Genomic DNA, 13,309 nt, shown 5'->3' on the forward strand with positions numbered 1-13,309 from the left:
ATATCCAGGCAAGTCCCTGTAGACGAGGACACGCCTCCCTGGACTGGCTAGGGGCCGCAGGGCTACATCCTCTTTAACACACTCTGCCTGAAGGCAGGGCTGCTTGTGTTGCTGGTTAACAAGCTCAAAGTCTCCTTGCCCTCCAGTTGCTTCCGACGTAGGATGGGACAGGACGGTGCTGGTGGGTTCCCGGACTGGGGCTCTTGGCAGGAACAGAGCATGCATCTTTCTCTTGCAGAAAACAGCTGTTTGTTTCGACCTGCTGACCTGCGGATCAGCAGTCCCACCTGCAGCTGCTCTGCGGGCTCTTTCGTAGCTTTCCACTAGCGGAGTGCTCAGAATTTAAGCTCGAATCCAGGGCTCATCTTCATCAAAATTCTCCTTCAATGCAGCAGGGCCAGCCTCCTGGTCGCGGATGCTATCAACTCCAGGCAACCTGCACACTCAGGCATGTTGGGCTGGGGCAGCATCCTAATGCAGGCGGTGGGATGCACGTCTGGCTGATCTCTAACCGGTGGACAGATAAAGCCCTCGGGGTGTAGTGGTTATGTGTTGGGCTGTTAACCCCAAGGACATCAGTTCGAAGCCACCAGCTCCTTATCAAATGAGAGATGAGGTTTTCTCCTCCCTTAAATTGTTAAGTCTCTGAATCCCACAGGGGCAGTTCTACCCTGTCCTCTAGAGTTGATATGGGTTGGAATCGACTTGAAAGCAGTGAGTTTCGTTTGCTTTACAAGGAGCCTTGGTGGCGAGGTCAGGTAAGCCTTGGGCTGCTAACGACAAGGTCGGCAGTTCAAACCCACCAGGAGTCCCTCTGGGGAAAAAATGAGGCCATTTGCTTCCACATCAGTTTTCAGCCTTGGAAATCTTACCTATAGAGGGTTGATCTGAGTCAGAAATGACTAACTGACTAGCTGGTTGTGGGTGGCTTGGAGCAGAGGCTGGTATGGAAGGCACCCAACTGGCAGGGTGCTCCCCTCCTCCAGGGTGCCCAGCCCCAGGAAATGGGACTGGGGGGGCCCATGTGGCAACTGCAGTGCAGTGTCTCAATCTCTCCTGGCAGCACCCCAAGCGCCAAGCAGCCGGGGGAGGCCGGCAGAGACCTTCCCGGAAAGAAGGACAAGTTGAGCTCACACACACTGGCCCCTGTGACAGCTAACGCCTCTCCCCACTTCCGCCTTCAGCCCGTGGCAGCCAGAGGGAGCTTTGTTATTTTTTTTCTCCAAATTTTATTTTATTGGGGGCTCTTACAGCTCTTATCTGCCATCATCACTTTCAAGACACTTTCTTTCCACTTGAGCCCTTGGTAGCAGCTCCTCATTTTTTCCCTTGCTCCCCCATGAACCTTTGATAATTTATAAATTACTCTTATTCCCCGCCCCCATGTCTCACACCGACAGCTGTCTCCCCTCACCCATTTTTCTGTTGGCCACCCCCCTGGGAGGGAGCCATACGTTGATCCCTGTAATCGGTTCCCCTTACTCCCCGCCACCCCTTCCCCTCCTACTATCACTACTCCCATTATTGGTCTGGAGGGGTTTATCTGTTCTGTGTTGCGAGGTCTTATCTGTACCAGTATACATATTCTGGTCTAGCCAGATTTGTAAGGTAGAATTGGGGTCATGATAGTGGTGGTGGTGGGGGAGCATTCAAGAACTAGAGGAAGGCTGTGTTTTGTCGGTGCTATACTGCACCCTGACTGGCTCGTCTCTTCTTTGTGGCCCGTCTGACAGGGGGTGTCCAACTGACTACTGATGGGCTTTGGGTCTCCACTCCGCCCTCCCCTTCATTCACAGCTATATGATTTTTGGTTTTTTTGGTTTTGGGTCTTTGATGCCTGATACCTGATCCCATTGATACCTCATGATCACACAGGCTGGTGTGCTTCTTCCATGTGGGCTTTGTTGCTTCTCAGCTAGATGGCCACCTGTTTATCTTCAAGCCTTTAAGACCCCAAACGCTATGTCTTTTGATAGCCGGGCACCATCAGCTTTCTTCACCACATTTGTTTATGTCCTCATTTTGTCTTCAGTGATCATGTCAGGGAATGTGAGCATCACAAAGTGCCCTGTTAGTAGAACAAAGTGTTCTTGCAGTGAGGGAGTGCTTGAGTGGAGGTTCAATGTCCATCTGCTACCATAATACTTTATAAATAAATATGTGTACATAGCTCTATTCCCCTGTCATTGTATGTAAAGTATTTACATATATACATGCCTGTATTTAGACCTCTATAAATGCCCTTTGCCTCCCAGTTCTTTCCTCTGTTTCCTTTTACTTTCCGCTTTTCCCAGTATCATGTTTGGCCTTCATTTGGGTTTGGGGAATTCCTCTTGGCTACATTGCCCTTGATTGAGCCCCCCAAGCATCCCATGCCCTCCTCGCCATCAATTTTAGATCTCTTATTCTTCCCTTGTCCCTGGGTTTGTTGGTACTGTCTTTCCTTTCCCCCACTTCCCCCTCTCCTGTGTCCCTCCAGAACCGTCGACCCCATTGTTCTCTCCTACGAATTGTTCATCCCACCTATCATGTCCAGATAGACATGCAGAGACAATAATACATGAAAAACAAAGCAGAGCAAAACATAACAAGCAAATAAATAAATTAAAAGCCGACAGCAAACACAGAAAAGCCCCCAACAGTTCCAGGTCTGTCCGTGACCTTTATGAGTATTTTCCAGTTGAGTCTGCTGGGGGGCCACGCCCTGGCTCCCAAGCCCACCTTGGCATTCTTCGGGGGCCTCATTGCTTTGCGCCCCCTGCTGCTCCACTCTACATCCTTAGTGTTTCGACCTGGTGTGGTGGGGTCGGATTGGGCACATCTCCCGCACCTTGTCCCCAGTGCTGTCCCCCATAGCACTATGGGTCAGTGAGCAATGTCCTGTCTCATGGTGGGGCCGGCCCTGTGACCCTCTCTGTGCATTGACTGCGCTGAGTCGGAATACTGTCCTCAGTGCTTGGTGGGCCGGGTCGTGTTCCACTTTCTCTCCTTCCCGAGGGAGCTTTTAAAGCCACTTTTTTAAATGGTCAAAAGACTTGAACAGATACTTCCCAAGAGATAACCCATGGCCAGCAACTCGGGTACTCTAGCTCACTAGACACAAAGGGAGGGAGAACCAGCCTAAAACACCACTGTGCATAAGGAAGACCGAGGAAGACTCGGTGCCTTTGAACTTCGACGGAGAAGAATATTGAAAGGACCGTGGACCGCGCAAAGGACAGCTCTGTCTGGGAAGAAAGACAATCAGGCTGCTCCTTGCAGGCAAGGATGGGGAGACTTGGTCTCACAGACTTAGGACATGCTGTCAGGAGAGACCAGTTCCTGGAGAAGAACACCATGTTTGGTGAAGCAGAGGGGCATCAAGGAGGAGGACAGCCCTCTGGAAGGTTGTCAGGGGAAGCCAGCCCCTAACACATCATTACGGGTCCAGTAGGTGCAAGAGTACAGCGATAATAAGTAAAGATCATAGTAAAGTTACAGAGAGCATGAGAGCTAGAAGTGAAGTATAGAAATAAATGGAGTCAGAAACAATTCATGGTAGCATGCTCACCTCAGCCCTGCTTGGTGGTCCACGTGGAAGGAGAGAATCTTTAATGCTAGCCCAGGCTTTTATATTCTCTGGGGACATGCAAACCCCCTCATTACAGGTGAGGACATACATCACAGGAAGAGGTTGTGCTATAGGTAATACAGTAATGGGAGGGGGTGATCTAGGGATATCCACATAATAGGAAAAGGAGAGATTGGGGGTACACATGTGGCAAGATGGGTGGATCCTAGATACAGGATGGCAGCCTAACTTTGGATGTCACACAGCAGGTCTGAGTTGTTCCCTGGCTCAACTGATAGAGACCATGATTGGTAGGGTGTGAATGGTCGCAAGCCTCGGGGAGAAATAGCTCATTGTCCCCAGCAGCAGGGAGCGAGGCCTACCCTGTAGTCTGGTGACTAACTGCCCTCAGGGAGGATGTCTGTAAGCGTCTGACCTCCTCCCACAGAAGGTAAACAGACGCCTTGGCCCAACAGGAAGCTCAAGCACAGTCACAGCTGCGAGGATGGCATCGCCCGGGCACTGCGTCCCTCTGGGTGGGTCCGAGCCAACTGGATGGCCCCTGGCAGCAACATACGCCGACTACTGAAACCCACAGCCATCGAGTGGATTCTGACTGAGAGCAACCCGACCAAGGGTTTCCCGGGCTGGAGCAGCGTCATCTGTCTCTCGGAGAGCGGCTGGTGGGTTTGAACTGTGGACCTTGAAGTAACAGCCCATCACATAACTTGTATTGCCACCAGGGTGCCTTATACACCTACGGGGATGACCCTAGCAAGTGTCTGCAGGCTATGGAACATCTGGAATTCTCCTTCACTCCCATAGGAAAACACTGTGGAAAAACAGTTTGGGGCATTTTTTCATAAAGTTAAACCTTCAGCTACCCAGCAGTGTAGCCACTCTACGATTAGGTATTTAGCCAAGCAAAACAAAACCCACGTTCCCATCACGATGTGTGTGTAAACCCTGCAAAATCTCCTCCCTGTCTGTCTCTCGGGCCTCACCTCCGACCTTTCTTGCCCCCCTCACTCTCCTCCAGCTGCCCCGGCCTTCTTGCTGTTTCTTGAATGAGTCAAGCTCATTACCACTTCAAGGCCTTGGCACCGGCTGCTGGGCCTGCCTGTGATTGTTTTCTTCCCAGAATCTTTATATTGTTGGTCTCTTCTCAGTCTCCGGACCTCAAGTCAAGTGTCACCTCCTCACAAGAGATTTCCGTCCCACCCCACCCCCCCAGTTTAATTTTTGGTTTGGGTATTGGTCATTCCTGGAATTCTCGGCTTTGTGGTTTCCATTTTCACCACCTGCCACATCCGAAACTCCTGGTTCCCAGTTGTCTTCTCAGCATGGATACCATGAGTCCGGTAAATGTCCATTAGGCGTTGGACTAAGTGGTCACCAGCAGTCACAGTAAAATGAAACATGCTCCGTGTCTCAGGAGAGGTTTGAGCGTATCCGAGACTATTGTGATGGTGAAGCTTTATTGTGCCAACCTGGCCAATGAACATATGTGGAATTCATTGAAGGGCAGAGAGATAAATGGCTCAGCAAGCCTCGCCTTTCTTGTCTCTGGCTCTTTAATGATAGGACCGGTATGCAGCTGCCTTAGCTTGTTCTGTGCCTCAATTTGCAAGCTACACTACCTGTGGGACACCCAACCCATGGACCGTGTCGCTGTAACTTGAGGTTCCTTCAGGACCTGCTTCATCATGTGACTGGAGTATACCTCTCTTGAGCTGAAGACTGTCAGACCCTGTCATCTGGCTGACTGTTGGTGACCTGCCTTGCTGTTTGCCGCCTGTGCCCAGACAGCTTGAATTACTCTACAGAGGACTACCTGGCGGCCCTCAAGACTTGAAGGACTGCAAGTGTACTAGCTGTCTCATGGAAGTGAGTTGCACTGAGCCATTTGTAATGCTTTATAGATTAATTAATGGTTCATTTCTTATGCTTATGTATAGCTATATAAATATATATATAATAATTAGTGTCCTGGTTTTGTTTCTCTAGAGAACCCTGGATGACACAGCATACACACAGAACAGATATCAATTCAACAATTTTGATGCGTACAATGTAGTGACATTGGTTATTGCTATTCTTCAAGTTGTGCCTCCTGTCTCCTGATGTTTAAAACTAACCATGAACCAAACTCACTGCCCTCTAAACGTTTCATCCGGTCTTTTGAGTTACTGTTGTAAGTTTGATCCCTATCGATAGTCCTCTGTAGATAGCGTTTAAAAGAGCATAGTGCTCACATAAGACATTATTTTCATTTCTAATTAGACTAAATTATGTTGAAAGTTGAAGGTTTAAAACTTCCCTCTGGGAGATCCTTCTGCCTCATCATCCAGCTTCAGTGGCCCTAGAAAGTCTAGATCCCCTTAGTGTGTTAGTCCAGGTTGACTAGAGAAACAAATTTATAAACACACATATGTGTACAGCAGAACTTGATATACAAGAGCAACTGAATATTGAGAAGAAATCCCAGCTCAGTCCAGGTCAAGTCCACGAGTCTGATATTAGCCCATATGTCTGATACCAATCTATAAAGTCCTCTTCAGACTCATGAAACACATGCAATGACACCAAATGCAAGACGATCACAGGCCAGTGGATGGGAAGTCTTGTGGATCCAGTGGTGATGTAAGCAACTCAGTGCTGACAGGGGTCTCCATGTGGCTTCTCCAGCTCCCAGAGCTGCATCAGGGTAGGTCCAATGTGTCTGACTCCTCTATTTTACACTCTCCCATCTCCTATCTTCTCTCCTTGACTTTACATATTATAACCGTGCAATTGCGCCTACGGGCCCTGCGGTTGTTAGAGGCTGGTTTACTCTGGTGCTATATGTTGAGCAATGCGATCGGGTTCCCCTTTCTTCTCCCTTTCCCCCCACCTTCCCCCTACCTCATGGTATCGCTATGCCCAGTACTGTTCCTGAAGGATTTATCTGTCCTGGATTCCATGTGTCGATAGCTCTTATCTGTACCAGTGTACATGCTCCAGTCTAACCAGATTTGAAAGGTAGACTGGGGTCATGATATTGGTGGGGAGGAAGCACTAAAGAACTAGAGGAATGTTGCATGTTTTGTTGCTGCTATTCAGCACCCTGGCTGGCTCATCCCTTCCTTGTGACCCTTCTGTGAGGGGATGTCCACTTGTCTACAGATGGACATTGGGTCTCCACTCCAACCTCCCTCTTTCACATCCATATGATTGTTTGTTTTGGGTCTTCTGATGCCTGATACCTGATCCCATCGACATTTGTGATCACACAGGCTGGTGAGTTTTGTCCATGTGGGCTTTGTAGCTTCCCTGCTGGATTGCTGCTTGTTTAACTTCAAGTCTTTAAGACTCCAGACACTATATCTTTTGATAGCCAGGCACCATCAGCTTTCTTCACCACATTTGCTTATGATCCCATTTTGTCTTCAGCAATCATGTTGGAAAGGTGAGCATCACAAAATACCAGGTCACTAGAACAAAGCGTTTTTGCATTGAGGGAGGACTTGAGTGGAGGCCCAATGTCCACCTGCTATCTTGATAGTTAACATACAAATATATTTATATAGACCTATATCTCTGTCATAATATATTTATATATTTACATATATGCATGCCTGTATTTAGACCTCTATAAATATCTTTTGCCCCTAGTTCTTTCCTCTATTGTCTCTTACTTTCCTCTGGTCCCACCTTCATTTGGCTCTCAGTAATTCCTCTTGGCTACATTGCACTTCATCAAACCCCACCAGGCATTCTATACCCTCCTTGCCATCGATTTTGGATCTCTTGTTGTCCCCTGTCCCTGGGTTTGATGGGGCCCCTCCCTTTCCCCCGCCACCCCTCCTCCCTCTCTCCCGGTCCCATTGTCACAGCCTTCAGTCTTGGCAGTTGAGAAACAGCTGGCTTTTCTGGTCTTGTGGCAAAGGAGCCGATTGTTCACGGAGACAATTAACATCCATTCCAGTTCTTCCTCGGACTCCTGCCCCTCCAGGCAGCACTTTGTTTCAAGGTCTCTTGTACATTGGCAGGGCTGCCTTTCACTTTTTTCCATGTGAACCCACGTAATCCAACATTTGACGGTTCAGCTTTTCAGATGCATAAGGAGCCCTGGTGCCGTAGTGGTGATGCATTCGGCTGCGTCCACAAGGTCAGTAGTTCGAGAGCACCAGCTTCTTCTTGGGAGAAAGACAGGACTTTTATGTCCACAAAGAGTTGCCATCTTGGAAACCCACAGGGGCAGTTCTACCCTGTCCTATAGGGTCACTGTGAGTTGGCACTGACTTGATGGCGGTGAGTAGTTTAGTGATATTAATTATATTCACCATGTTGTGTGATTATTGTCCTAATTAATACCAGATTGCCCAGCGCTATAAATAGGAACTCACTATTTCTTCAACAATGGCTCCCTCTCGCTCCCCTCCCTCATCCTCGCGAATGAACACTGATCGCTATGCATTTCCTGCTCCCTTCATTTCGTACACATGACATCATACAGTTGTGACTTTCAGTTCCTGGGCTGTCGTCCACGGAGGAGCTAGCAAGCTCCGAACCCGTGTGGTTTGTTAGGGTCCAGAGACAAGGCACGCTCATCCACACATACACACCCAGCCGCAAAGAGCTAAGTCACCAGGTTAAAGCACAGAGTCACTTCAAAAGAGATGCAGGTGGTCCCTCCAGAGAGCTGAGAAGGACTCCGTCGGCATACACAGATAAACGGCTCCAGGAGCAAGGCGGGTTCCCCTCTCAAGTGGAGATGAGGATGCAGTCCAGGAAATGTTTCCAGTTTTCAGATGACACTTTCAAAGGGGAGGGGCTGTCGCTCTGCAGATGGTCAAGCAACTTTCTGACAAGTTACTCAGCTCACCCTTGGGTCGCATGCATTGCTTCGTTCAGGTTCATCTGGGCTCCTGCTGTGGGTCTGCGCATCTCACCATTACCTTTGAGTGCAGTCCCGTGACACAACGTGACTGAGACCTGGCTTCAAGGTGAAGGCGTTCACCCAGACAGTTCTCCCGGAGTCCTTTGTCCATTTCTTGCTTCACAGGGGCTTTGGTTCAGCCCCTTAGCAGACAGGGCAGAAGACCCTCTTGGGTCCCCGTCAAACATATCTGTCCTTTTGTGATTGAGTTATTTTACTTCTTAATAAGCATCTTTGAGGTCCGTTCAGGTTGTCAGACACCAGGGCTTTGTTTCTCTTTATGGCTGAGTAGGCTTCCGTTCTGGGGATTACCGCATTCTGTTGCCCCGGTCATCAGCGGGTGGACATTGAGGGCATGCCCCCACCTTTGGGCTACCATGAACGTTGGTGTGCACATGTCATCGCACGGCTCTTGATTCCCTTTAGCTAGGTCACACAATCATTTCATTCTTCGTTTTCAAGGAATACCCTATCTCAAGCACTTGGCAGACAAGCGTGTTTGTTTCTGTTGCTGCTGTCAGCTGATTCTGAGTCAACCCCCAATTCATGCGCGATGTGACAACCTGCTGCCTGGCCCCTGCCACCGCCGGGCTCAGTGGCGGATGGGACCGTCATGACCTGTAAGATTGGCTGATTTTCAGACGTAAATCATCAGTCCTGTCTTCCAGATACACATGTTAGCATCCCCCCAGTAGCCTCCTGACTCACTCTGCTCGTAGAATTTTTTAGTAGAATGTTTGACCACCAGATTAAGGCTACTTTCCATACTCGTTTGCATTTAAAGTGCCATCGGAGTTCATTCTGGCTCTGGGGCAGGGTATGCAAAATAAGGCAGGCAATCATGGTAAAATGAGTTCTATTGTTTAGCCTTTAGCCGTGGTTCTCTGCATTGCTGTCCAGATTGACAGATCTTCCCGGAGTGAGCTGGAAACAATTTATGACTTGATACTTTGCCTCACCCTGGGCTGCAGGCTGCCCTGTGATGGTAGGGACTGGTCGATGGACTGTGAAAATGAAATGTCTGCAATCTACTAGGCAAATAAAGTGTCTGTGGCCTACTGAGAGTGGATTGGTGAGTTTGTGGCCTTGCTAGGAGGACCGTGCCTTGAAATGAATAAGTAATCTGTGTATATAAGCAGCCAAACCCACAGAGGTTTTAGAAGCAGGAAAGGCAGCATCAGAAAGAAAGAAGATAGATAGAGAGAGAGAGAGAGAGAGAGAGAAGGCAAGGAACCCCCCAAAAGCACTATAACATTGGTCAAGGTCTGTAACATTAAAGACAGCAGCACACCTGGAAGGGGTCCAGTGGGGAACCAGCGGTAAGGGGAGGGCTGCATGGCCAAGAGCAACGGAGAGAACCACCCTCCATTGAAGAAGGGAGGCTTTGCCTGCTTGATTCTGATTGGTAAATCTGTCCACCCGTATCCCCTGTGCTACTCCGTTACCTCCTTAATCAACCACGCGATCGTCAGTACGGTGTGCAGCTCCGCGCGGCCATTGCAAGAAATCGAGCTCAGCAGAGACGGGGAGGACAGCTGGAGTCAGAAGTGGAAAAAGACGGAAGAGTGCAGGTAGCCGAGCTCCCTTTCCAGGGGCCAGCCTCGGGTTGCTGTTGATTCGCCTGCTCTCTCTCCAGCTTGGACAGATGCCGATGCTGCCACTCGCACCAGTTCACAGCCGTGTTCCCCTGTTGTGTATTCCACTCTTCCTCCATGTTCCCACTTGGACCATGAGGATGAGGGTCATATCACAAGGATGGAAGAGGAATAAATACAAGGATTCGTATTCTTCTGTATAAGCCACTTTGGGTCTCCAAAATGTGCACCAAGAATTCCTCCTTTGATATGTACACGCCGTCCTTCTCGGAAAGAGGCAGCGTCTGTTTTGTTGCCCTTCTTTGGAAGCTGAAGGAGCCCTGGTGGCACAGTGGTTAAGCGCTGGGCTGCGATGCACAAGATCAACAGTTTGAAACCACCAGCAGCTCCGAGGGAGAGAGACAGGGCTTTCTGCTCCCATAAACAGTTACAGCCTTAAACCCACAGGGGACAGTTCTATGCTGTTCTATAGGGTCACTGTGCGTCAGTATTGACTCGATGGCAGTGAGTTCAGCTCGATTTCTTGAAGCTGAGCTGACCTTGTGATGACTTGCTTTGACCTATAAAATGTTGTAGAAGTGATGCTGCTGATTCTGAGTCTAGGCTGTAAGAAGATCTATACGGTTTACGCTTTAAGAAAACCGGATGCCATCATATAAGAAGGTGCCGGTGCTCTGCTTGGAAAGGGAAGCCACAAATAAGCCCTGTAATAAGGAGACGCACGTGGAGAAGAACCCGGGCACCCCATCTGATGACCAATGCAAGGTCCCACGCAAGTCAAGCATTCCTCTTTGATCGTCCCTGCCCCTCAGCTATTGGCCAAACACTCGAGTGATCCCAGGACACATCATGGGGGTCAGAAGGACCTAGTCAGCCCATGGAATCACAAGAAAAGCATCCACCATTGCTGTTTTAAGCCACTATGTTTGGGGGTAGTCTATTACCTAACAACAACAAAACGGCCCTGATATCTTCAGGTCTTGATTGCTATAGCCAAATCTATATTCTACGTGACAAAGTTGGTTTCCAGTTCCTGGCTATCCTAGGTGAGTTAAGCATGTGATGCATGGGAAAATTCTGGAGTTATGACACACCTGCTCTCAGGGAAAGCTGAGCAAGCAAACAGCCGAGGAAAGAGACGGATGGAACTTGGAAGGGATCTGGACTGCCCCCAGGGCTCGCTCTCCATTGCTTGCCTCTACTTCTCTCTGTATCAGCTTAGTCTTTATAAGAACAACCTCACAACACCCATTCTTCTGCTCCTTGTGGGCACCACAGTCCCGTGCCCCCAGTGTCTGCCATCAATAGCTCGCTCTGTGGTACAGCGACAAGGAGAGCATCCATTAGATTACTGAGATGGAGTGGGAAGTAGGAAGGGTCCCTAGAAACATCTGGGAGCTACAAAGAGGAGGCTGTGGTGCCCTACTCCGAGTCCTGTGGAGTTTATCATTTTCAGACAAACCAATCAACTACTGTGACTCCTTACTCAAGAATTCTTTCTGTCAACTGGACCCCACTCTGCCCGAGCCTGAGGAAGGCTTAATGGCCAGGGAATTGATGCTTCTGAGAGCAGCCCTCTGGCAAAATGGATGGGAGTTGGAGCCTCTTGGCAGACGTAACCCTGAGGCACACGATCTACTCCGTCTCCGAGAAATTCCCAGCAAGTCTAAGCTCCAGTTGCCCTAGATAATATGCCCTTTGTTGGGGGACCCTCTCTTGTCTCGCTTTCCCACTCTCCCACCGAGAGTTCTCTGAACCTCCCAAGGAAATGGCCTGCACTTCCGCCCTCTTCTCGTGGTCTGGTTCTGGGAGAACCCAACCTAAGGCAAAGGGGTGTCATCTATCGATCCCCAGAAGGAAGAAGGAACACCAGGCCATCCGTATCCTAGGTTCCCTTGACATCTCTCCATCCCCAGCCCCATCTCAAAAGCATCTGCTGCCTCTGGATTCAGTACAGTAAGTGCATGTGCCTACCGTTGACTCTGATTAATTAAACCAGGATTTATACCTGACTCAAGTGCATCCATCAGGATCCTTAGTTGCATAGCCGTAGATGTAAGCTCTGGCAGACCACGGCCCCTGACAAACGGAAACTTGGTCTCTGGTCTTTCTGAGATCTGGACTCACCCGTGAGACGCATAAATGGTCCCTGAGCGGAACCCCAGGGGTCCCCGGTGCCCGAGGTTGACTACATATCAGGAGACAGCATGGCATCTCTCGTGGGCACATGGCTGGCGAGACCAATAAGAGGACAGGACTTGAAGGCTCCAGCGATGACGAGCATGTGCAGAGGACAACAGCACTTCCCTCTCTGGGACAAGGAAATGCTCATGCTGGGACACCTTCCAGATCTTGCTTTATGCCTATCTCCACTTCTAGCCCCTCTCTCTCTTTTTTTGGGGGGGGGAGCTGTAATAAATACGTCGTCATAAATACGGCGTACTCGTTATGAATTCGATTAGACATTCCAGTGAATTGAGGAGCCCTTAGGGGCAGTGAAGGCAAGATTTACCTTCCTTAGTGCACACTCTAAAGAGCTGAGACAGAAAAGTGGGTGTCCTCACGGATACGAGGGAGTCTGCTCACGGAATCCCTAGGAGGGCCAGAGACTCGTTCCTGGGGGTCACCCAGATCTTACTGCCAGCGCGGGGTGCAAACACCACAGCCCACTTCATTGAGGCCGCCCAGGGCTCTCGATCCAAGACCCCTGGGATTCACATCAGAATCATTTTCCCGAGTTGCTTCCTCTCTACCCCACCCGCTGCTTTTTCACATTCATCTCTAATAGAAACACGACAGATTTGACACGTGAAATATGGTGCCTGGGATTGGCTGCGGAATTATGCAGAAGGGGCCCCTGAATGGGAAAGGCGTGGTCATTTCTGAATGGCTGTTGGTTTGTGGAAATTCCTTATACTTTTCAGTCTCCTGTTAGATATTGTCCTTCTTCTCCCAAATGAAAAGGGCAATAAAACAATGCGATCAGCCGCATGGACAGAAACGCGGACTGGGCAGGTGAGAGAGAGAGTGGGACTACACGCATGGATGCACTCAGCTTGGCACGGGAGATTTCTACATGTGTGTGACCTTTGCTGAAAGTGTACCCATGAACGTGGCACAGCATGCAGGGGGGGGCAGATTTATGAAAAGTTCATAGATAACAACCAAACGCCTTGAGGGGGCGAGTCCCTGGGCCGAGGCTCAGGGTCACAGTCTGAGAGGACAAGACAATGTTCTACGTCC

The sequence above is a fragment of the Tenrec ecaudatus genome, chromosome 18 (assembly GCF_050624435.1).
Source record: "Tenrec ecaudatus isolate mTenEca1 chromosome 18, mTenEca1.hap1, whole genome shotgun sequence".
Lineage (NCBI taxonomy): Eukaryota > Metazoa > Chordata > Mammalia > Afrosoricida > Tenrecidae > Tenrec > Tenrec ecaudatus.